The 26,509-nt window shown below is 42.1% G+C and overlaps 1 long non-coding RNA gene across 1 annotated transcript in view; it reads left to right on the top strand.

Annotated features, from left to right (window-relative positions):
* Positions 1 to 1,403: 1,403 nt before the first annotated feature.
* The window catches only part of LOC135195480 (uncharacterized), a 39,801-nt gene continuing 14,695 nt past the window's right edge, over positions 1,404 to 26,509 (top strand). The window contains exon 1 of the long non-coding RNA XR_010310151.1: positions 1,404 to 2,156. This is a non-coding gene — a long non-coding RNA (uncharacterized LOC135195480). The remainder of the gene's footprint in view (positions 2,157 to 26,509) is intronic.

The following is a 26,509-nucleotide window of genomic DNA, read 5'->3' as shown; positions in this document are numbered from 1 at the left end:
ATTCTGAGTGAAATACACAAATTCAACTCTCAAAATAACACTACTGTGGGCTCAGTTAAAATAGCTTTTGTTTTGCCATCGTTGTCGCTTATAAAAGACCAGACATTCGAGTATTTACTGACCTGAATTTTTTTCCTGACCAGTTGCACTTATGACCCTCAATAACATTAGGTATTATTTCCTTTTGGATTCTTTTCATTTCTTCATAGTTATACCTGCATCCAGTGATTAACAGCATATTTCACTAAATGAACTTACGCGATTTTGCATTTGAGTACACAATTCAATATAAAAGTCAAAACATTTTCTCTTCAAGTATTTAAATTCTTCTACAGTAATTTTCTTATTCTCTCTCACTATAAAATTAAAATAAAAATACCACTGACTTTATCTAAATCTACTTAGAAATTTTTCATACAAGACATAAATCCGAAAGCTTTCATATTGAAACTCTTAAATTAATTTTGGAAACAATGGGAAGGATATAGCTTACAAAACTAATATACAACTTGTATATGGAAAGATGACTAATTCAAATGGACATTACTAAATATTGACAGACTCAAAGAGATGGACTACGAGGCCTGATTTTTTTATAATTCACTAACAATTTCCTACAAAACCCCAGAAAAGTGGCATAAATTCAGATAGATTAACTTTGAAAAATAAATATTCAGAGAAAATAATTTATAAATTTTCATTTTACGAAATATAAGAATGCATTTAGAGGAGACATAGTGTAACTAATGTACCAAGATGTACCTACAAATATTTCTTAAATATACCAAATATCTGAAAGTCGTAGATGTACACCTATAAAAAAGGCAAATTGTAGCAAAATGGTACGATTAATGTAGTACCATCCCTAGCAATCCTGGCTGGCCACGACCATACGCGTACCTATAAATGTTGAATCCTTTGCTGGTGGTCAGCCGAAGGAATTTATAAGCAGCAAACATCAGCCCTTCGCTTGAAAAAAGAAGGTCCATCTCTTCTGCTTCCATTTTACTTTCGTTAAGCGATCTTGGGTATTATTTATGTAAAGAAAAAAAAATCAGTACATCCTGGCCAATACGATAATAAAGTATTTAAAGTTAAATATATGAAATACGCAAGAAATAGAAAAGGTATCCATTTTCAGGAAAAATTGAGGCAATAGTATGTCTAATTTTTGTCCATTTCTAGCATTTCGTATCATTTTGGTCACCGCCATGAAAACGTATGCCTCACTTCAGAAAGTTTCCAAATGATACTTTTGTTTCCATTTCGGGAACAGTTTTTGGCTTGTTCCATAGTCATGACTTGCATTATTGCCATTTCATTTTAAAGGAGAAAGTAAAGACTAAAGAGTTGTTTTCGTAACTACCCTTATCCATGAGAACAAACACTGCGGAGGGCTCGGGGGTCCCAGCCTGCTGAGTGACTGGGGGACCCATTTCCTCCGGGTGACGGGTAGACAGGGAACATAGTAGAACGCTCGTCAAAAAGTGAATTTGGCTTAATGTTAAAATGTTTTGAATATTTTTTAGTTGTTTTATCGATTGAATCGTGACTGCTGCTGTAGGGGGACGGGACCCATATGGTGCGTTTTGTGTTATTTTTGGGTAGGCTTTTCTCCATATTCTGGCTCGGAAACCTAAACTTGGGCAATTTCGATGGCTCTTTGTTCTATGTAATAAATATCCCTATGAAATAAGATTAAAGAAAATTAAAACATTTATGAAATATTTGGTAACAGCGTGATGATTATAAAAATGAGTGTTATTTAGCAACTCTGCTTAGTGTTTGAAAACTTTGAGCTCGTCAGTCGTCACTCATCTGTAACGCGTGAACTAAAGGACCTGAACCGCCCTTTGTGCACTCCCTGCCGCTACCCTCCCTCATTTGATTTACGGATTGTGCTTACGATTTATAAAGATCCCTGACCCGGATTAACTGAAGTAAAATTTGACGAACGTCATGACATTTTTGACACCGGATTATTAAGATTCCCCCTGTTTGTGACTCTTTTATAAGTATCAGGGCTTTGTTGTGAGAAGTTGTGCCGGTCAACTTTTATTTAGGTAGTCTTCATAAGAATCCCGGATGTTTTGTGCGGCTTACGGATACACCCAAAGATTTAACAAGACTACAAATTCGTTTGTTACCTTTCATTGGTGAGTACTATTGACCTGGAAATATGACTGCTATAGTCTTTTAAAACATTTAATTGCCATAGGCTATCTATGAAATAGCTATCAACACTTGTTTGCTGCATTCAAGAACAAAAATGGCAGCAGGTGGAAGGGAAACCTGGTTTGCAAATTATTCATTTTCCGCATTGAAAAGTAAAGCAGATGCCGCTCTCGAAAACCATAAATCTGTGTTTTGTTTCCTGAATCATAATGGACGAAATTGCCATCAAATAGCTGGTAGAGCGGTAGGTATGGTAAAAAGTTGATGGTTGGAAGTAGCCTGTGGGACATTTTCTTATTTCAGAGCTTGGTGCTCAAGAGCTGGCTAATTTGCTCAGCAGTGTTTCCATATGCTACACTGTGGGAATAACTGATGTTTCTGTGACTTGACAGATGAGCAACGAATATGTTAATGGTAAAAGCAAGGGCGGATTTAGGGTGGGTCCCCCACCCTCTCATTTAGGGGAAACAACCGAGTGGACTAGCTGATCCAGTCTTGCCCGCTTGTTGATCCACCCTCCGAAAAAGTACTTTAACACGTCCTGACACCGGAGATGGGCACTAGTCATGAGTCAATGGAGGTGGGAGCAACACCTCCGAGACCTCTGCTCTACTTTTGAAGTAAGCAAAAGGGTAGATCTAATATAACTAATCCACGGCAAGCTAGACTATGGCAGTTGACGTTGTCCTATGTTATTTTACTTGCTTTACAAGAGTTCAAGGGAATATTTTTATCGTTCCACTGTAACTAAACTGTAATTTACCTTTGAACTCTGTACATAGCTAGGTACATCGCACCCGTTGGTACCGTTGTGTAGTCTTCAAAGGTAAATTACTGTTTAGTTATAGTTGGCTGAATAAATATTACTTTCAAATATTGTACAGCAAGTAAAATAACATAGGATAGTGTCAATTGCCATAGTCTAGCTCGCCGCAGAATGCTTATATAGAAATACCACCAATGGGCAAGCAACATGGGACATACATCAGGGGGGAAGATTTATTTTCTAATTGGGTACCAGGAGATTTTTTCTTTCTTTTACTGAGGGGAGCCCCTAGGCCATGGCCTGCTTGGCCCCACTCCCCCTAAATCTGCCATGGGGTAAAAGGTAGGCTGCTATTTACATTATAATTATATGCAAAATACTGTTCCTCTCTCTGTCTCTCTCTCTCTCTCTCTCTCTCTCTCTCCTGAAGTGTATATAGCACTTCCGGGATGTGCGCATAATCAAACAAGACTAGGGGAAACAACAGAGTGGACTACCGACTACCTGGGCCAGTCTTGGGTAGATCTAAGCCCTTATACCGCGGCGCACTATACTATGCCAGTTGACGTTTTTTTTATACAGTTTTAGCTCCTGAAAAAGAATTTAAAGTAATATTTTTCTGGCCGGCTGTAATTAACCTGTAATTTACCTTTGAACTCTATTATGCGGTAAGGGCGACCGATGGGAATGCGGGGTTCTGGGTGGGGTAAAACACTTGGGAGAATTATGCTGTTCAACTCTATCCTACGGTAAGGGGGACCGATGGGAATACACGGTTTTGGGTGGGGTGAAACACTTGAGGGAAGGGTTTGCTGTTATTTCCTCTTATTTATTTATGACATTTGAAACACGAAATTCGAGCTGAAATAAATCGATAAATAAACTGATAATGGATATGTTATATAGCCGAAATCCTTTTATTACTACTGCTGTTACGACGCCGAACCCTACCACGCATGCCCCAATCTTACTGCGCATGCGCCGTGATATAAGGCAGCTTTTGTTTCAGACACAAACTTCCTTAGGAAATAAATGTGGGTTTTGTTGGGGGTTACATGTATTTAACCAATCATGTTACATTATTAACCCTACATTGTGATAGGAGGTTTTGGGAGGATTCATGCATTTTTACATATATATATTCCTTTTCCTCATTTGTTTTGTAATTGTGTATATTATTTCAAGCTTTTATTTCAGTTCCGTTTATCATAGTATTCTTTAATATGTGCAGTGACTTGTTCTCACTTCATAATGTTGCCCTTCATATCTTACAATATTACGTTACAATTGAGGGCACGCCCCTGAAAGTCTCCTGAGGGGTGGGACTAGAAGGAGGTTTTAGGACTTTTTGAGGCCTTTTTGTCAACGACGTGAAAATTGATGGTACTACATTTTTACATTTTAGGCATTCCAAATTACACATGCATTTTTTTTCTTTCTTTTTTTCTTTCACTTTTACATGCCTTTCTGATCCGTAACAATTTCTTGGATAACATTTTACTTATTATATTTACTTTTATATTATATCATCTTTCTCAAGGGGGTTAAGGACGGCCCCCAACCCCCGATTTTGTTAATACATTCTACTAGGTTAGGTATGAATCCTAACCTATATGTTACACTTTTAAGACTGTTTTTATGTAAGGGTGGGGTCTGCCCCCCAGTCATGTAATATGTTCTACTAGGTTAGGTTAGGTTGGGTTGGTTAGGTTATATCCTAACCTTATGTTTTACACTTCTAAGATTGCCTTCCTTAAGGGGGTGGTACGGGGTGGCGGAGGCAACCCAGTCAGGCAACATGTTTCTACTTAGGTTAGGTGGTCTTTAGTTTAGTATCCTAACCTATATGTTACACTTCTAAGACTGTTTTTATGTAAGGGGGGGTACGGGGGTGCTGCCCCCCCCCCCCCCCGTCAGGTAACATATTCTACTAGGTTAGGTTAGTATCCTAACCTAAGGGGGGTTATGGCCCGGTCATGCAACAAGTTCTGTTAGGTTAGGTTAGTATCCTAACCAATGTGTTACACTTCTAAGATTGCCTTCCCTAAGGGGTTTACCCCCCCCCCCCCCTCCTCGGTCAGGTAACACGTTCTACTAGGTTAGGTTGGTTAGGTTAGTATCCTAACCTATAAGTTACTCTTGCTTTAACTTTCTTTAAGGGAGGGTATGGTGGTATAGCTCCACCAGTCAGGCTATGCAATTTTTACAATTGTTCTCAACATTTCTTGTTAGGTTCAATTACCCCCTGAACTGGCCATTCTGATCCTTGAAAATATATAATATTCCATTAATTATTCACTAAAATGGCCTCTTGACTTGTACTCGGTAATTTATACTAAAGTACCAGATGTGTAAAACCGTGTATATATGTAATGTATACATGCGTTCGTGTTTTTTTTTTTTTTCACAAACTAAAACATTTACCCCCCCCATTCTCCCTACCCTGTTTCATGCTAAACCCAACCCCCCCCCCCCCCCCACACAACTTCCTCCTGAAAATACTTGCCAGCCAGTGTATTTTATTTCAGTTATCAACTGACCACGATGGCCAAATCATTCCCTGGCACCTCCTGCTCCTCCAGGCCCATTACCAACTCGACTCGACTCTACCCAGTACTTGTGTTAACGGTTTCCTTAGTTATAAGGACTTTTCAGTCCATTACTCGGGGCAGTTTAAAAGGTTGGTAATGTATGTTAGCAAGATGTTTTCCTTGTATTTTCCTCTTTGGCATGATGAAAATTCTTGCCAAACAAAGATAAACAAACCTAAATGCAAGAGAATGTCAGAGGCAAAACTCGAAGGTTTACACTCTTTTTACAAAGACAATGTCAATAAATCATGATTATTATGAATTTCATATTTCTTTATTGGGTATTAATAAACCAAATATATGTTATTTATCATAAATGAAGATCCCTTTGCTCAAAGATCGTAGCCTGGGGGACAGTGTGGCGTGTGCATCAGGCAAGACGGGGGCGTTACGACTACGCAACCCTCCCTCTCTCTCTTCACTAACTACGCTAATATCGGGTACATTATTATATTCTGTAATCATATTAGTGAATTTTCTTTGTATGTCAGCTAGATGTTTTGCTTGTCATTTCCTCATTGACATGATGAAATTCTTGCTAAAACAAAGATAAACGACGTAAAAGCAAGCGAATGTCGGAGGTGGAACTCGAACGTGTAGACTACTTGGGGTTTGTGCTCGCACTGAATCGTGGTTGAATTGGCAGCTGACTGACTTCCCTTCTGCGACTCATGGAATCCCTACAGATGCCATTGCTCACAATTTCTTTGACAATAATTATCAAAATTTATGATAACAGAAGAAATATTGCATTTTCTTGTACGGATCAATGCTTTTGGCTTATTGAGTTACGTTTACTAATTAACCTGTAACACAGAAAGTAAGAGGAATTTTGACGAAATACTTCGTTTATATATTCTCAATTGCTATATGAAGCTCCATGATTTTTTTCATCCGCATTTTTTGCTCTACCCCCATATATAAGGGTTCCAGCCGGCCTCCTTAAGGCCCCCCCCTACACTGAACAATTGTCGTTACTGACCCACATACACACTATTCAGACAGTATGAATGATCTCTGCACCGATTTCAGTCTGAACTTAGATTTTGCCTCTAGAAGTCATGGCATCATCTCTAGAAGAGACAAGCACGATGGCATTATATCGGCAGACAAACCCATACATTGAACGATCTGTTTGACAGACTTAAGTCGCAAGCCAGCAACCTGGTTGTCATAGATTCCTGCTGAGATCGAGACATGAAGCTTCGCCCACTTTTGCATTCAGACAAACTCATACACAGTGTTTTTGCGGTTGATATTGATAGCCGTTCAGTGTATGGGGGCCTTCAAATGATGATGACGTTTGCCCTTGAGTCCAAGGAAACTCGCGATTTTTTGGGAGGAAAGGAGTGCGCTAGATAATTAAAAAAAAAAAAAAGTTAATCAGTGTAAGGTTATGAATTACATAAATTTATTATGTATTCATGAAAATATTTGTTGTTGGAAGAGTAACTAGATTCCTGACTCAAATATCAATGGTTTTGCTGTGAACAGCAGCTATGGTGTTGTTCGCACTCCTATTTTTCAGTGTTGCCAATTAGTGTTTACCTTCCAAACTGGGTATAAGACTTACACAAAACCGTGGAAATAAGTAAAATTACCGTATCTATTTTTAGCATTTATACATATCAGAGCTATTTCATCATTATTGCATTAGTTTGTAAATGTATCGACGTATGTGTGAAGCTCCACTAAATTGGCAACGATGAAATTTTGCCATTCCTAGCATTCAAGCATTAAAAGTTACATTTATTTCAGTCATAAGTACAATTATTAAAAATAAATAAAATAAAAAAGTAATGTGGACTTTAATCAATGAAAATTGCTATTAAAAATATAAAAAAAATTTGTCAAGTCACTAATCTGTTGTCTGCTTGCCGGTGCTTTTGGCAGCCATATGTACGTACAGGGTGTCCATAAAGTCCCAATACCATTACAATTTTTTATTGCTCAGAAACCATATAACATAGAGGAATGCAGTTTTTGTAGAATGTTGTACATTAAAGTTTACATTCAGAGCTCTTCATTCTACAAAAAACTGCATTACTCTGTTACGTGGTTTCTAAGTAATAAATACTTGTATTGGTATACTGAGCCTTTTTGGACACCCTGTACATTAAGACAAAAATTGTTCCCGCCATGGCTTAGTTGTCAACACACTCGATGTATTTCAAGTGTAATTTGGAGTGAATTAAGAACAATGTGTATTAATTACAATCAATTAAGCCCTGTGGAGCTTCATTTGTGATGGCAGCCAGTAAGATAAAACCATCAAATACGAGGTAAAAATGAATTTCAGTTCAAACCATGATTCGGGAATAAGACCTCTCATACTTTCACTAATATAGGCAACAAAATGTTGTTTTAGTGTGCTGATTACAACTGCTATCATGAGTAATATCAATAAGTGTTGCAGGTAATTTTTCAGAAGACTCCAGCCAGCCGTTTTTGCATGGAAAACCATTTTTTCTGGTAGTTTTCTTGTTTTGTTGTGTTCTGATGTTATCTTCCGCTATTGTATAGTTTTCCTGTTACCCCTGCCTTAAAATCCCAACAAAGGGGCTCCCTCCCAGTGTGGGAACCATGGTTGTGAGCGGGGAAAACAGTGAACAGGCAATGCACGGGAGGAAATAACAGAAAAAGAGTGATTTGCGGAAGATAATAACAGGCAGAACCCAACTAAACAAGGAAACCAGAAAAAATGGTTTTCCATGCACAAATGGTAATGATACAGTACTATTACAACATAAAAATACCAAAATAACGTGATCTATGGGTGTTTAATGGTTATAATTTTGCTGTATTAGCTATGGACGTGGGTGGGGTGGCGGTATTTGTTCTAAGCAGTAACTACAGACTGTAAGTTATTAGAGATGCATATTTATGAGGGATTGGCTAAGGAGGTCTATTATAAAAGGAACCAAACTAACAACATACCATAACTTAACCTAGCTGGTCTTGTTACCTGTTGGGGGGCTTTGCCCCTGTACCCCCATAGTTGGCCATGTTACTTGAGGGGGGCTTTGCCCCTGTACCCCCATAGTTGGCCATGTTACTTGAGGGGGCTTTGCCCCCGCACCTGACTGGGGCTTCGCCCGTGCCACCATAGTTGGCCATGCTCCCTGACCGGCTGGTTTTCCTCCATACCCACGGTGTGTGTGCGTGTGTTTTTTTTTTTTTTAATCTGTTTCTGGATGCAAGGTAGCAACAGCACCTGGGTGAACGTCGGTTGAGGAGGTGGACGCCCCACCAGGGCCGGGCTGGGAGGTATGATCCAAGGGAGCATCGATGGAGTTTACCAGCAGCGACGAAGGTGTGAAGGAACTGTTGATGATCCACTACTGACATAAGTTAATTTATCTTAGTTTAACCAGACAGACCACTGAGCCGATTAACGGCTCTCCTAGGGCTGGCCCGAAGTATTAGATATTTTTGTACATGAACTTTCCTGTCAGATATATACTTAGCTTTACGTCTCTGACGTCACGACAGAATTCAAAACTCGCGGCACACGCGACAGGTAGGTCAGGTGATCTACCTTACCCGCCGCTGGGTGGCGGCTGTAAGAACCAATCTCCCTTTCCAGCCAGAATTTTTCTGTCGCCGGTGACGACTACACCTGTGGTTGTTACCTCCTGACAGCTTTATTCGATTCTCGTTGCCTTGGATTTATTTGGACTGACTTTCGGTGAAGTACCTGATCTTGTTGCCTTGGCATACGCACTTGTGGATTGTTTTTTGATATTGGTTTGGATTTTTCTTTGATTTCAAGATGTATGATGTAGAGGTTAAGAAATCTTCTATGTTTAGGGTGTGTTCTATGGATGAATGCAAGGTGAGGCTACCGAAAGCTACGGTAGATCCTCACAGTATGCTTGAAATGTAGAGGAAAAGAATGTTCTTTTGTTAACCCGTGTAATGAGTGTGAGAAGTTGGATGAGGGTGAATGGAAGGCTCTTTCTTCCTACTTGAGGAAGTTGGAGAAAGACAGGGTGAGAAAAGCTTCGTCTAGAAGTTCTAGTAAGTCTCGTATTAGCGAGGTAGAAGTAGACAATCCTGTTGTAGCATTAGATCCTTCTCCAGTTTCAGCTCCTGCGCCCTGCATCGAACCTAAAGATACGACTTCGGAAGTGGCAACCATGAGAGCCACGATCCTTAGCATGGAGAAGAAGATTCGTTCGTTGCAAGGTAAGAGTGATAGTGAAGGTGAATTGTGCAGTGACCCCAGTGCAGTGGAGGGTGCGTCTGATCGGCTCCTTAATGCTTCCAGGCCTAGACCTCTTCCAGACTCCCAGTCCCAGTGGAGGAGGAAAGTCAACAGCGGCAGGAAGGTTAGGGAGAACTCCCACCGATCAGGCGTCCCCTCGGTAGATCCTGATGTTCGTTACCCAGGCTGCCCTTGTTCGCGCGAAGGAAAGGAGGTATTGCGCCAATGCTTCTCTTCTTCTTCCTCACCTTCGCCTAGAAGAGGATGGAGCGCCTCGGATTCATCGCGACCGCTGAAGAGAGCCTGGAAGGCTCCTTGCGCCTTTCCTTCCAGCCCGGAATGTTTTCCAGAAGAGCCGGAAGTGGATATCAAGAAAAGGAGTTCTCGCCTCAGAGTAGGCTTCGATCCTCTTCACCTGTGGAGGATTTTGCAAGATCTCCAGCTCGGATTCTTGCGGGGCTGCAAGCTCAGATTTCGGCGCTGGCGGGCTCCTTGGCTGGAGGTAAGCGTCGTAAGAAGGACGTCTCGCTCCCCGTCAAGAAGTCTAGGATACCTTCGCCTGCGTTACCTTCTCAGTCGGAGGCGGCTCTCTCTCCTGTAACAGCGGATGGAAGGAGGCACTCTTCCCTCGACAGACGCTTGTCGTCTTCCAGGCGACAATCGCCCAAGAAGCTTTCTCCTGGCGACTTCATGTCTCCAGTAGAAAGGGATCTAGCGCCTAGTAGGCGCTCGTCTAAAGATAAGCGTACAGCTTCGTCTTCTCGCTCCTTTCCGAAGATCCTTCAATCTCCGGATAAGAGAGCCTCCTCTTTCATGGATTCTTCAAGAGACAGGATCTCTCCTTATGTTAGGCGCCTAGAGCCTGGTAGGCGCTACTCCCCAAGTAGACGCTCTCCCGCTTCCAAGCGCGGTGCGGAAGATAGGCGCTTTTCTCCTGATAGGCGTGGCTCTCCTATTAGCCGCTCTGTTCAGGACAGGCGTAAAGAGCCTGAAAGATATGTCTCGGCTGAGAGACTATCTTTTGCAGAGACCCACGCGTCTCGATCTAAGGTTGTGGAGCATGGTAGACGCCGGTCTCCGAGTAGGCGATCTTCTCCAGGGATTCGCTCTCCTGTAGGTAGGCGCCAAGAGCCTAGTAGGCGTTCTCCTCATTGTAGGCGCAGTTCGCCACAGGCAAGCCGCCTCTCCTTTGGCAACAGGCGCATGGATCCTGTTAGGCGCCTTGAGCATAGTAGGCTCTCCTCTCCTAGCAGGCGCTCCCCTTTGGACTCCCGGGAATCTAGGAGTAGACTTAAGGATCAAAGAGGACGCACTCATCAGAGTAGGAAGGACGCATTCGAGAGGAGCTCTCCCGAAGCTTTGGCTTCCCCTGAAAGGCGCCAGACGGCTGCCAGACACTCCCTTGATAGACGCACTTCTTTAGAGAAGTCCAACTGCTCTCGTAAGGAAGCCGAGGGTTCTTCGGTGGATGAAGTGGAACCTTCAGAAGAGGATTTAGTTAAGGATTCTTCGGTATCGTCCTATAAGATCCTTACAGATCTCCTTCTTCAAGAGTTTGGAGACGCTCTTACTCCCGTCGCTCCTCCGTCTCCTCTCTCGTTATTCTCGACTTCTAAGCAAGGACGAAGGTTTCCTCTTGGTGTGAGGCTGAAGCCAATCATCTCAATGAAAAAGGCTTTGGGTTTTTGGTTTTGGTGATTGGCTGCTTTCTAAGGAGGAGAAAGGGAAGACTGTGTTTTCTTTCCCTCCTTCCAAGCTTACGGGCAGACTAGGTTTTTGGTATGAGTCTGGAGAACCCCTAGGCCTGGGTCTTCCGTCATCTGCAGACGCGGACTTCTCTTCACTGGTGGATGCAGCACGACGCTCGGCTCTCTTGTCTGCTAAGACTACCTGGGCTATGAACGAGCTCGACCACCTGTTGAAGGGAATGTTCAGAGTCTTGGAAGTCTTCAACTTCCTTGACTGGTCTTTGGGGTCTTGGCTAAAAAAGACTCAGAACCCGGATTCCATTTCGCCAGAGGATCTCAACAGTGTTCTGACGTGCATAGATAAGGCAGTTAGAGATGGATCGAGCGAAGTAGCCTCCCTGTTTGGAGCAGGGGTTCTTAGGAAGAGATCAGTCTTCTGCTCTTTTCTTACTAAGTCCGTCTCGCATGCTCAAAGAGCCTCGCTTCTATATTCGCAGCTCTCGCCTCTTCTCTTCCCGAAGAAGATAATCCAGGACATCTCAGGATCTATCTCTGCGAAGGCGACTCAAGACATGCTCGCTCAGTCGGCACGGAAACCATAGGACCTCCTTCCAGACGAAGACTAAGAAGGAGACTCCAGCTAGACAGGAGCCCTTTCGAGGGGCCCTCCTTCTAGAGCCTCTACCTCTAGAGGTAATAGACCCTTCAAGAGAGGTAGATCCTTCTCACGCTCTTCCAGAGCTAAGAAGTAGGGAAGTAGTCCTCCAGACATCAGTAGGTGCCAGGCTTCTAAGATTCTCGGAAGCCTGGGCAAAGAGAGGAGCGGACAACTGGTCCCTCTCGATTATCCGGAAAGGATACCTGATTCCCTTTACGGAAAGACCACCTTTGACGACGACTCCGAGGGAGTTGGTGGCCAGGTACAGGGATCCCATCATGAGCCTCGCTCTAACACAGGCAGTGGAACAAATGTTAGAGAAAGAGGCTATAGAGCTAGTGAGCGACCCATGCTCAGCGGGCTTTTACAACCGCCTATTTCTAGTTCCAAAAGCCTCAGGAGGATGGAGACCGGTTCTGGATGTAAGCGCCCTGAATTTCTTTGTAGAAAAGAGGAAGTTCGCCATGGAGAAGACATCCTCAGTGTTGGCGGCTCTTCGTCCAGGGGATTGGATGGTGTCCCTAGATCTTCAGGACGCTTACTTCCATGTGCCTATCCATCCTTCTTCAAGGAAATACCTCAGGTTCATGATGGGAGGAAGGATATTCCAGTTCAGGGCCTTGTGTTTCGGCCTTTCAACAGCTCCTCAGGTCTTCACAGGACTAATGAAAAATGTAGCAAGATGGCTACATTTGGAGGGGTCATAAGTGTCGCCTATAAATTGGACGACTGGCTAATCAGAGCCAAGTCACAGAAAAGATGTTTGGAGGACCTACAAAAGACCCTTTTCATGGCGAGTTCTCTGGGACTTTTGGTGAACTTTCAAAAGTCTCAGTTGATCCCCAGTCAAGATCGTATCTATCTGGGGATTCGGATGGTTTCTCTGGATTTTCGGGCTTTTCCGTCTCCAGAAAGGATAGCCCGAGGGTCAGAGAAAGTCAAAGCCTTCCTAGAGAAAGACGTATGCACAGCGAGGGAGTGGATGAGTTTTGTTGGGGACACTCTCCTCGTTGGAGCAATTCCTTTCTCTAGGAAGGTTGCACCTCAGACCTCTCCAGTTCTTTCTACATCGAAACTGGAGGTGTCGTTCGCAAAACCTAGAGTTCTCCTTCGAGATCTCAAGAGAAATCAAGAAGGACCCCTCTTGGTGGGCGAACCCTCTCAGGTTTGCAGAAGGGATGTCCCTTCACATTCCGAACCCCAACCAAGTGTTGTATTCCGACGCGTCGGAAACAGGTTGGGGAGCAACGCTAGGCTCAAGAGAAGTGTCAGGCACCTGGAAGAAAGAACAGGTGACCTGGCACATCAACAAGAAAGAGCTGATGGCTGTTTGGCTAGCTTTGAAAACATTCGAGCCCTACGTCCTAGCTTCGGCAGTACAGATCAACTCGGACAACACCACGGCCCTGGCATACATAGGAAGCAAGGGGGGACTCACTCCTTCTCCCTGTACGAGACAGCAAAAGAACTTCTGCTGTGGGCAGAGAAAGGAAGATTTATCTCCTTACCAGGTTCGTACAGGGAGAAAAGAACGTCAGAGCAGACCTCCTAAGCAAGAAAGATCAAGTCCTGCCTGCAGAGTGGACTCTTCACGAGGATGTTTGCCAGGACCTGTGGAATCTTTGGGGCTGAGGCCTCATATAGACCTCTTCGCCACAGCCAAGATGCGAGGATAGCCAACTACTGCTCTCCGATATCGGACCCGAGGGCAGTGTCGATAGATGCTTTTCTCCTAGATTGGAAGGGCCTAGACATGTATGCTTTTCCTCCATTCAAGATACTGGGAGAGAGACTCAAGAAATTTGCAGAATCGGAGGCAGCAAGGATGATGCTGGTAGCCCCGTTCTGCCCGCACAAGTATGGTTCACAGAGGTACTGAATGGTTAGTAGATTTTTCCGAGAACATTACCACAGAGGATCGATCTGCTCAGACAACCCCACTTCGACAGGTATCACAAAAACCTCCCCGCTCTAGATCTGACTGGCTTCAGACTGTCAAAAGTTTGGTCAGAACGAGAGGGTTTTCTGGAAGAGTTGCAACGGCTATCGCAGCAGCAAGAAGGCCCTCTACCCTTAGAGTCTACCAATCGAAGTGGGACGTCTTTCGACGGTGGTGTAGGAACCATCACTTTTCCTCTCCAGTACCTCTGTAACCCAAATAGCAGACTTCTTACTTTTCCTTAGGGAGAAAAGTGGACTGGGGGGGGGGCGGTATCTACCATTAAAGGTTATTGTAGCATGCTGTCTGCAGTGTTTAGGCACAGAAACTTTAAACATTTCAGAAGACAAGGACCTTCATGATCTAATAAGATCTTTTGAGACATCCAAAAAGGTTTCGCCAGAGATTCCGAGTTGGAATCTGGATGTAGTGCTACGTTTCCTGAGGTCCCCTAAGTTCGAACCGCCTCAGTCTGCCTCTTTTAGAGACCTCACGAGGAAGACACTTTTTCTCATGGCATTGGCTTCCGCAAAGAGGATTAGTGAACTCCATGCATTAGAAGGAAATGTGGGATTCAGAGGAGATGCAGCTATCTGTGCATTCCTACCTTCGTTCTTGGCTAAGAACGAGAACCCCTCAAATCCTTGGCCTAGGAGTTTTGAAGTCCAAGGTTTGTCTGCCTTAGTTGGCGAGGAAGCAGAGAGGTCACTTTGCCCAGTACGAAGTTTAAAGTTTTATCTGCAGAGAAAGAAAAAACTTAAGGGCAATGATGTCAACCTTTGGTGCTCTGTAAGAGATCCAAGGAGGACTCTTTCGAAGAATGCGAAGAATGCGCTTTCTTTCTTTATCAGAAGCCTGGTGAAAGAAGCACATGCGATATGTGATGAAAGTCAATTCAAACTTCTTAGGTCAAAGCTCATGAGGTAAGAGCGATTGCCACGTCATTAACTTTCAACAAAAACATATCCCTGAGTAATATATGAAGGCAACATTCTGGCGTTGCAACTCAGTCTTCGCAAACCACTATCTGAGAGACGTCAAAATTACATATGAAAAGTGCTTCGCGTTAGGCCCGTACGTATCGGCGGATTCGGTGCTGGGGCAGGGAGCTGAGACATATCCTTTGTAGTATATATTTTCCCCCTTGTTTAGGTTGTAAGTTTTTTGGTTGTTTGAAAGAGCATGCGGGTAGGCATGTCTTTCATGTCGTATGTCTAACAATGATTAGATTGGTTAGGTGATCGGTTTATGTTTGAGCTCCATGCAATGATAGTGGTTAGGTTCTGTCATATAAGTGGGCGAATCCCCTTTGACAAGATCCTGCTCGGATTCTATCAAGTAAGCGGATAACCAAATCCCTTTGATAGACCAAAGAGTCTGTCAGCTGTAGGTCACGCCCTCGCTGAAGCTCTTCAGGCAACGCAGACTCATAGACAGTAACTACGAAGTCTTCTGCCTAAACAGGTAAGAACCAAGGTTGTATTTTACATCCTACAACAAGTGTTGTTTTCCCCTTTTTCCATATTTATATTGCTGTCTCTTTCCCTCCACCAAGGGTGTCAATCAGCTAAGTATATATCTGACAGGAAAGTTCATGTACAAAAATGTTATTGTTAGTATACAATAAGGTTTTGTACATACTTACCTGGCAGATATATACGATTGATGGCCCGCCCAGCCTCCCCTCAGGAGACAGGTGGAAGAGAAAAATTCTGGCTGGAAAGGGAGATTGGTTCTTACAGCCGCCACCCAGCGGCGGGTAAGGTAGATCACCTGACCTACCTGTCGCGTGTGCCGCGAGTTTTGAATTCTGTCGTGACGTCAGAGACGTAAAGCTAAGTATATATCTGCCAGGTAAGTATGTACAAAACCTTATTGTATACTAACAATAACATTTTTACGTGGCTAGGAACCAATCGGTCACCTAGCAACGGGACCTACAGCTTATTGTGGGATCCAAACCACATTAAGTAGAGAAATGAATTTCTATCACCAGAAATAAATTCCTCTGATTCCGCGTCGGCAGATCCGAGAATCTAACTACGGACCACCGGATTGACAGCCAAGCGCGAAAACCACTCGTCCAATGAGGAACTACTAAAAACAGCTTGAGAGGTACTGCCGGTAATATCCCTCCACAAGCGCTTGATATTCTATGTGTGAATTTGTGGATTGTTGAATCAACAAAAGCTTTGCTATGATTTATGGTCAGGTGCTGATATCCGAATTCACCAAGTCTCTTGTATACGCCCACTCGTCTAACTACAAAGCTCCCCGGCCTTATATACTTAAGAATAAGTGGGGTAAGGGTAGCGACATCTCTACAGGGATTTTCGATAAAAGGCACTAAAAAACTACTCTGAAACTTTCTATCCCACCAAAGACCCATACTCCACGAACCTCCCTGCCTCGTCCATGTTTGGATTTTCCAAATTTTGATTCGTCAGTCTTGATGAAAACGCCTTGACCTCCAATTGGCGGCTAATTTTCAACAAAATGTTCAGTCACCTCCAAGCAGAAACTCCTCCAATTGACAGTCATTTCAGCCTTGAGATTCAAACTTTGGAAAATCTGATTGTTAGTAAACCGCTTCCTCAACCACTTTCCAAGGTTGGAAATGGGGTTTAGGCCACCGGAATTTGCCGTTACATTGCCAATGATGTCTATCTGTGCCTAAAACGCACTGTTTCCACACTTTGGACACTTTACGCCTTAGGAAGGCCGTCATGATCTCTCAAAAATTGCAGAGCTTCTGCAGAGTTCGTAAAAAAACGTCTAATAGCCTTGTACTCGGTTACATTGCAAGCTCCACAAGTGCAGCCATGACTAAACTGATTTTGGATTTGAATGATCACATTTTCCAACAATTAAAGATTTCAATTTGAATTTGAACCGCCTTTTTCAATGACATCCATGGAAAAAGGAAAGCAAACTACCGAATAAAATCAATCTTAATTCTGATTCTGAGATAAGAAACTCCTGAGGGGAACGCATGTGTAAAAATATTGTCGTCCTGAAACAAAGCTGAAGGCCATAAAAAATCAGTTGCCAATAGTAATGCTTTTACTGCAGGTACAGCATTCTCATTGGATAATCTTGCTTAGTGGGTGGAGTCATTGCGCATGTAAGCGAAAATTGTCACAGTGCGCATTATGAGGAGTGGAAACAAACATATGAACGTAACAATAGCTACCCAGCGTGACACTGTGAACATCAACAATAAACTTAGAAAAAATTCCTGGCTAATTGTAATTTTGAATATTTTTTTTTCTCTGTTAAGAATTTGCAAAGGTGTTATGCATTGAGAAATTTTTTGTTTTTGTTTTTTTCCCAAGAAAAATATAAATTTTAATGTTGGAGGTGGCTGGGGTCTTCCGAAAAATAACCACATTACATATACAGTGGTACTCGACATACAAAAGGCTCAACTTACGAAAAACTCGAAATACAAAAGCAAATACGAAAAATTTTACAGCTCTACATACGAAAATTGCTCAAGTTACGAAAGGTTGTTGCTGTAAAGTCCCGAGATTCGCCCGGACCACCGAGAACAATTTTAAAACTCCCGCGCCGCCAACTGAGTAAACTCGCCACCATCCTCCCGCTCTCCCATTGGTTCCTGATGCTAGTCACCCCATAAGATCCTGCTCTCCTATTGGTCAGCATCTACCCCTTGTGCTTTAAGTATTCTATTGGTAAAAGGATGCTGTAAATTGAAAAACTTATTCATGCTATACATTTAATAAAAAAAAAAAAAAAATTAGGTAAAGATAGAATAAAGAATAGAAAATGAATGGTTTATTATTTATGTTTGGTAGTTTCAGTAGTTTGAAGAGAGACTATGAAAATTTATGGCTTACTGTGTACTAGGAAAAGTGATTGCTTGGCGATCGTTCGATACTCGTAAGTGCTGGATGTAAACAGAAGTTTGGAAGCTGTTCATTATAGCTGTCAGTACTCTGTATCTCCATTAGGTTAAAGATAGAATAAAGAATAGAAATGAATGGTTATTATACTGTTTGGTAGTTTCATTAGTGAAGAGAGATACTAATGAAAATTTATGGCATACTGTGTTCTAGGGAAAAGTGATTGCTTGGCGTTCGTTCGGTACTCGTAAGAGCTGAATGTAAACAATCGATTGGAAGGTTTTTTTTGTTTGTTTGTGTATTATAGTTAATGATTAATTAATAATTATTTGAAATGAGTACATAATGATTATTTATACATTTTATTGGCATATTCTAAGCTTTTAGCTTCTTAGGTTTAGATGTCAGAATCATAGACTAGGCTACAGTAGCAACCGCTAACATAGGCTAGGCTTATTGCTAAGGGACATATGCTAAAGTCCTAATATATGCAGTAAAAATGGGGTTGAACATTACATGCAGTTGAATATTACTCAAGTATGTACAGTTTTGTTCATGAAACTTACCTGTCAGATATATATATATATATATATAGCTGTATTCTCTGAAGTCAGACAGAATTTCAAAACTCCCGGCACACGCAGTGGTCGGCCAGGTGGGTAGTACCCATTCCCGCCGCTGGGAGGCGGGTATCAGGAACCAGTCCCATTTTCTATTCAGATTTTCTCTGTCGCCGGTCCGTCTTAGGATTTTGAAACTTCATTGCCGCTTGAGTATCCTAATTGTTTTTTGGTTTATTAACTTGGATTTGTGGCTAGGCATACGCTATCATAAATTGATTTAAATTTGATTTTTCTTTGTATAAGATGTCTGAATCTTTGTTGAAAGATCAATGTAATTAGTGTGATGTTTGACTGATTCCGAAGGAAGATGTATGATTCGTATGTACGCAAATTAGAGCGTGATAGAATCAGGAGGTCTTCCTCCAAGACTGCATCAGTAAACAGAAGTCAGGGTAATGAACCTACTAACCTCCTGTAGACTTTATTTTGCCTAACCCTGTGGTATGGCCTACGGGCCAAGAGGAAGGGTCTGCGAGAGGTAATGCCCTTTCTGTTATGGTGGATTCCATCCATAATTTTGGAATCTAAAGTGCTCACTTTTCAATCAGTGTTGTGAGTGTAGTGATGTGTTGTTAGTGCCCTTAGTGTTGTGGAGGGGCTGTCAGATCGGTCCTATAACGCCTCTAGGTCTAGACCTCTGTCGGACTCCCAGGACTCAGGGAGTGGGCAAGTCGAAAACCGAAGGAGGGTTACGGGTTCTCCCCACCGATCTGGCGTCCCTTCGGCAGGACCTGAAGACGCTTCCCAGGCTGCCAAAGATCGTGCACGTGCACGAATCCTGAAGGATTGCTTCTCGTCCTCCGAGGCGTCCTCCCCGTACAGGGGTTGGAGCTCTCGGAAGGACTCGCGCCCTTTAAACAGAAGCTTATAGAGGAGGACTCTTCTCGTCCTCTCTCTCTCGTCATGCGATTGCTATCGTCGCCTTAACATTGTGACGTCTTTCCACCGCAGAAGGAAATAGGACGTCATCGTAGCAGGACGCTTTTAAGCGCCCAGATCGCTATCATTGTTACTGTGAGAAGGAAGGAGGCGTCCCCTTGCCCCTCGTCTTCTCACAGGATCAGCCCTTCTCGGGTGGCCTTGTTTTCACCAAGAGAAGGGCATAACACATTTACCACAGGAAGGATTCGAGGCTGTCTGTCAAGTCAGGCAGTCTCCTTCTCCTTCTCCTCGCTCGTCGCGGTCATTTTGCTCTTGAATATTTGTTCATTCTTCCATTCATATTTAACATTTTTGGTTAGTTCTGTCCAAGGTTTGGCTATAGTAGCAAAACCTTTGATAAACAGTCTATAATAACCTACCATACCTAGGAACCTTCTTAATACTTTCAAATTTGTGTGTTGGATAATCAATTACAGGCAGTCCCCAGCTTACGACAGGGGTTCCGTTCTTGAGATGCGTTGTAAGCTGGAAAATCATCAAAAATCCTAAGCAAACCTTACTTTTTATGCTTTGGGTGTATTTAAAAATATCTAAACTGCATTTTTATTGCTATTTTCATAAAAAAAACCCTTCAAATATTGATAATTTTGCATTTTGGAGCCATATTTCTTCTGCCAGATCAGCGTCATAAGCGATGTAACCCTGGAACAGATGTCGTAAACCTGGAAATAATTTATATGCAGTGGTACCTCGACATACGAAAGGCTCAACTTACGAAAAACTCGAGATACGAAAGCAAATATACAAAAAAAACATTTTTAAAACTTGTGTGCCGCCAGCTGAGTAAACTCGCCACCATCCTCCCGCTCTCCCATTGGTTCCTGATGCTAGTCACCCCATAAGAGCCTGCTCTCCTATTGGTCAGCATCTACCCCTTATGCTTTATGTATTTATTGGTAAAAGGATGCTGTAAATTGAAAAACTTATTCATGCAATACATTTCATAAAAAAAAAATTAGGTAAAGATAGAATAAAGAATAGAAATGAATGCTTATTAAACTGTTTGGTAGTTTCAGTAGTTGAAGAGAGATAATTATTAAAATTTATGGCTTACTGTGAACTAGGAAAAGTGATTGCTTGGCGGTTGTTCGATACTCGTAAGTGCTGGATGTAAACAGAAGTTTGGAAGCTTTTAATGGTTACTTACTATGAGATTCGGGGCCTCTGTAACACGGTTTTTTTGCAATAACTTTTTATCTATGCATTTCGTAAATATAACGCTTATTCAGAATACATATTATATCAACACATAAATTTTGAGTGTATTCTGCACTACGTAGGTTGAATAAATTTGGTACTTATTAATGTAAAAGTGAACCTTTTTTGAAGACGGGCCAACTTACTCAGAGAAAAAGGTTTCGAACGCACTCGTTACGTAACTTATGACATCATTTCTTCCCTCTTTCTCGATGGATGATTGGCTATACGTAACGAAGGCTAAACGTCTGGCAACAATGACATACAAATTTAAATACAAGCAAAGCAGTACACCTTTATGAATTCTGGAACCTCTCCACTGATAATTGTCGTAATGAACAAATCAACAAAATATGTTAATAAATACAAAAACACTTTGATTATTAGTCTAACTCCCAAAATGTTTCCAAAGAAATTACAGTCTACTTTATAGGTCACAATCAGATTGACAAGATGTAGGGAATAGTTGGTAATTACCAAAAACATAGTAGGCAAGCTTGATTTGATAACTGCTATATCCAATGTCAAGCAATTTTTATTTATTGGCTATCTACCTACTTACTGAAAAAAAAATAGCCGGTACCGTATTTTGGCTTTAAACCTTCACCAGTAATTATCGTCAGAATGGTAACTTCATGAGGCTCCACCCACTTTGGCCTAGTTATAATTCAGGATAACACTGAAGGCTACCATGGGCATTGTTGGATTAGAAAATTTAACTTCTGGCTATAAAAACTAATTTCTTGAGTAGTTGTAAGAAGTGCTAAATGATCCTCAAGGATCCTAGCAGTTGGCCTAAACGTTTAATTCATGTATATTACTGCTATACTGTTGCAGCACTACTGCTACAGTAGTATTACTACACTAGCACTGATACCCCACCCACATCTATGTATCGTTCCGCCATTCATAAAGTCTTTGGGTTTCAGAGCCGATGGCATTTCTGTCTGGTGGGTGGGCGGGGCAACATTTAGTCAAAAAGCGTTTGTTTACCTTGCTTACGTAATGAATGTTTTTCGACTCTTGGCTCGTAATCATTGGCCATGGCGTCGGCTAGATCATTTTTACTCTATAAAAATTAAAACTATCGGGTTTAGGTTATTGATAATGCTGACAAAATTTGTGTGTGGTTGTAAAATATACATATGTCAACTTTCAGCTACATCCGATGCTTTGAAAAGGAGCAAATTCCAAAAAACCGTGTTACAGAGACCCTGAATCTCATAGTAATAATTATTTGAAATGAGTACATGCAATACATTTAATAAAAAAAAAAATGTGAATTAGATATCATAAAATATAAAATAAATTGGACTGCTATCATCGAAGCCAACAAATTCGTATTTTTTAGAATTCTTCTGTTTTAATATTACGTTACGTATGTTTCATTTTAGCTGTCATTAACTCGGTATCTCCATTAGGTAAAGATAGAATAAAGAATAGAAATGAATGGTTATTATACTGTTTGTTAGTTTCATTAGTTGAAGAGAGAGACTAATGAAAATTTATGGCTTACTGTGTCCTAGGAAAAGTAAGAGCTGAATGTAAACAAACGATTGGAAGGGTTTTTTTTTGGTTTGTTTGTGTATTATAGTTAATGATTAATTAATAGTTATTTGAAATGAGTATATACTGATTATTTATACATTTAATTGGCATATTCTAAGCTTTTAGCTTCTTAGGTTTAGATGTCAGAATCATAGACTAGGCTACAGTAGCTACCGCTAACATAGGCTAGGTTTATTGCTAAGGAACATATGCTAAAGTCCTAATATATGCAGTAAAAATGGGGTTGAACATTACATGCAGTTGAATATTACTCAAGTATGTACAGTATTTTGCCTTTTTGGAGTCCTATTTCTTCCGTCGGATCAGCGTCGTAACCCTAGAACATGTGTTGTAGGCCTGGAAATATAATTTACTGGGGTGTTTTTGTTGGGCTTGGAACGGATTAATTTCGTATCAAGGTACCAATGTATATACAGTAGTACCTCGAGATATGAAAGGCTCTACTTATGAAAAACTCGAGATACGAAAGCCAATGTGAAAAATTTTACTGCTCTACATACGAAAAGTTTTCAAGATACAAAAGGTTGTTGCTGTAAAGTCCCGAGATTTGCCCGGACCACCGAGAACAATTTTAAAACTCCCGCGCCGCCAACTGAGTAAACTCGCCACCATCCTCCCGCTCTCCCATTGGTTCCTGATGCTAGTCACCCCATAAGGTCCTGCTCTCCTATTGGTCAGCATCTACCCCTTGTGCTTTAAGTATTCTATTGGTAAAAGGATGCTGTAAATTGAAAAACTTATTCATGCAATACATTTAATAAAAAAAAAAACATTAGGTAAAGATAGAAAAAAGAATAGAAATTGAATGGTTATTATACTGTTTCATACAATCAACTTACCTGTCAGATATATACATAGCTAAGACTCCGTCGTCCCCGACAGAAATTCAAATTTCGCGGCACACGCTGCAGGTAGGTCAGGTGATCTACCGTCCTGCCCTGGGTGGCAGGATTAGGAACCATTCCCGTTTTCTATTCATATTTTCTCTGTCGCTTGAATGTAAACAACGTTTGCAGTTCCTCCTGACTTGATTTTGGATTTCATCGCCATCGATCTTCTGGGCTATCCTTTGCAGGGAAGTACTGGATATTTGGTTCGGCACACGCATATTAATTTGTTTTAATAACTTTGGCTTCGAAAATTTCGAAGAATTGTTTACGTGTAACTACCGAACTTTTCGGTAGACACTCACATAGTTTGCAAGAAGGAAAATTTTTAATATTTATTCATAATAACGTGTAGTAAATGTTAGAATTGATTGAGCTAACTTCCTTCTTGAGGAAGTCAGGAATAGAATTAGTTACGCTTCCTTTAGAGCATTAACAATGCTAGTAGTGTTGTATCCTCATCTCCTTCTTACTTCACAGAATCTTCAAATTCATATTGCAATTTGAAGACAAAGGAATGTAGCTCAAAATACGAGCTATGGAAAGGTAAGAAGTGATTTTAGTGTTCACGGTGCAGTGGAGGGTGCGTTCTGATCGGCTCTGTTTCGCTCCCAGGCCTAGACCTCTTCCAAGCTCACATACCCAGAGGAGAAGGAAAGTCGAAAGCCTTACGGAGCTTATGGAGAATCCCCACCGATCAGGCGTCCCCTGGCAGGATCTGTAGAACGTCCCAGACTGCCAAGTTCGCCATTGGAAAGGCGTCTTAAATAGTAGAAGGTGCGTCCGATCGGCTCTGTCTCGCTCTCGGCCTAGACCTCTTCCAAGCTCACATACCCAGAGGAGAAGGAAAGCGAAAGCCTTAATGAGTTTTGTTAGATCCCCACCGATCGGGCGTTTCCTCGGCAGGATCTGTAGAACGTCCAGACTGCCAGGGATAAACCATTGGAAAGGCATTCCTTTAAAAAGTGCTCTCTTCTTCCGTTTCTTCATCTTACATCCGAAAAGACGAAGAATGTACATGTTTGGAGTTCGGACGATCTGGCGCGTTCTCTGAAAACTAAGAGAACACTGAGCGAGAGGCTGAGAGCCAGCCAGCAAGCTAGCGCGAGCCACGTTTCCAAAACAGCCAGCAGCGAGCCGCGTTCCAACAGACTAGCGCGAGACGCGTTCCAAAACAGACTAGCGCGCGAGCCTCGTTCTTACAGATAAACGCGAGCCGCGTTCCAGCAACTGAGCGCGAGCCGCGTTCCAGAACTTTTTTCTTGGCGCAAGGCGCCTTCAAAGAGAAAACAGACGGCTAGACTGAGGAGCCTTATAGTAGAGTGGCAATCAGAAGGATGCTTCCATTGAACGTTTACTGGCAAGAGGCTCGTAAAAGAAGACTAGAGGCGCTCGGAACTACCAGGGCGCACGGGACCTTCCACGCAAGCGGAACGTTCCAGGAGCGAGTCTCCTTTCTAGCGTGCGGAACATTCCAGGCGCGCGGAACTATCCAGGCGCTAGGTGCAAGGATCCAGGCACCAGGCGTCAGAATATTCCAAAATCTTCATTGAGAGAGAGGTCAGTCGCGAGACTCCTCTTTGAGTTTTTTAACTTGAGCAACTTTCCCCACCTGGCAAAATGTGCAAGATGTCGCACAGGCGGCCGTTGTTTGTGTCAGAAGGATTCTGATACTAAGAGAAGCCCCTTTTCATTATTCAGAAGACTCTTGTGTTAGGCAGTTCCTCTCAATGCGGACACACTCCTTCATCCATGCTCTTCCCTCGTTTTGAGGAGGCAAGAGGTTTGGGAGTTTTTTTTAATAAGAATCTCATCGACGTTTGGGTATGATGGCGGATAGGAAATATCTACTTCCTTCCGTAAAACCCTAGTGATGAAACAGGAATTCTGTCTCTTCCGCGATTTTATGAGGAAATCACGAATATGTAAAGAGTTCCTGGATTAACTTCCTTCCTTAAGGATATATATATATATACTCTTTCTATCGTTCTATTAACGAAAAGAACGGAGATAGTAGAAGGTAGTAGAGTTTTCTGCATGTTATGAGAATACGATACGGTCAAATCATAAACACATACGTAGTTACTTCTTTGCTGTGCAACTCAATTACCAGTATCCTTCTACGACTTTCCTAGGAAGGACTACGCTTAAAGGGATTGTTAAGACAACACCTACTTAGCTTCTAGGTTTATCGAAGTCTTGTTTCGCTTAAATATGCTTTAATAAGAACTTCCTGAAGTTCGATAATAATTTTATAAGATTCCTTTATTAAATGGAGTAGCTGGCAACTCTGGAAGAGTAAGGCCAGACGGCTAACGGAGACTGCTTTCGCTGAGAGCCTGAGGCCCTGAGACCAACGCAGTACCATGTAGGTGTCAGTCATGAGCGGTCGGGCTTATCTCTCTCTCCTGCGGGATGGAATAACTATCCGTATCTCTCCCCTACAATCGCGGTCTTAACCTCGGATTGAGGGGATAGTTAAGCTAACATAAATAAAATAATTGTATGCCTTTTTGCTAAGAAGCTTTCAATAAGTGAGATAGTACAACCTTTCAATGCTGTTTACCGTAGGTAACATTATTAAAGAATTCTATCGCAGCAGAACATTATATTATATAATGCTCTCAGGCTTACGAAAGCATAGCTTATTAGAGTACCTGCTCATAAGAAGATAGATGAGTCGGATGGGAAACATTCTCTTTGTGGCAGAACTTGTTTTCCTGAATGGACTATAACTACGTATATAGTTTTTTCCTACTAAGAACGGAATTAACATGTGAAAGGATGTCGGGTACCATAAAGGCACAGGTGTTCTGGCACATAACCTAAAAAGAATTAGAAGGAAGCGCCAGCCTGGCGCAATGCGCCAAAAGCGCCAGCCTGGCACATAGCGCTAGAAGCGCCAACCTGGCGCAATGCGCCAGAAGCGCCAGCCTGGCGCAGTGAGCCAAGAGCACCATCCAAGATTTTCTCGTTTTAGCGAGTTATTAACCTAAGAGTCCAGTAGCCTCTCGGACACCAGGCTCGGTAACGGCAAGATTCGTTTCTGATTTCGTTACCCATTTAATCACTTAGGCCAATTCCACGACACTCTCATATCGCAAAGAGCATCGAGAATCTCTTTTTTTCGCTCCTGTTCGCGTTAACAAAGAGAACCTTCTCGATCGACGATAATAACTGTTAACATGTTTAACATTTATTGGAAAGAGTTGTGAGAACCTGAGGAAAGTCTTCTTCATAGATCTCTTAGTAAGGTAGAAGACTGCTTCCTTTTCCTCGAACCAAGAGAGGTAGCAATATACGCCATCTTTATTTTTTTTTTTTTAGAAAGGGGAATAAACTTTAGTCTTTTTCCCCTAAATATAAATTATTTGCAGAATTTAAGATAAAGGGCATCAAAG

The sequence above is a fragment of the Macrobrachium nipponense genome, chromosome 16, assembly GCF_015104395.2.
Source record: "Macrobrachium nipponense isolate FS-2020 chromosome 16, ASM1510439v2, whole genome shotgun sequence".
Lineage (NCBI taxonomy): Eukaryota > Metazoa > Arthropoda > Malacostraca > Decapoda > Palaemonidae > Macrobrachium > Macrobrachium nipponense.
This window is presented reverse-complemented; position numbering and strand designations above follow the sequence as displayed.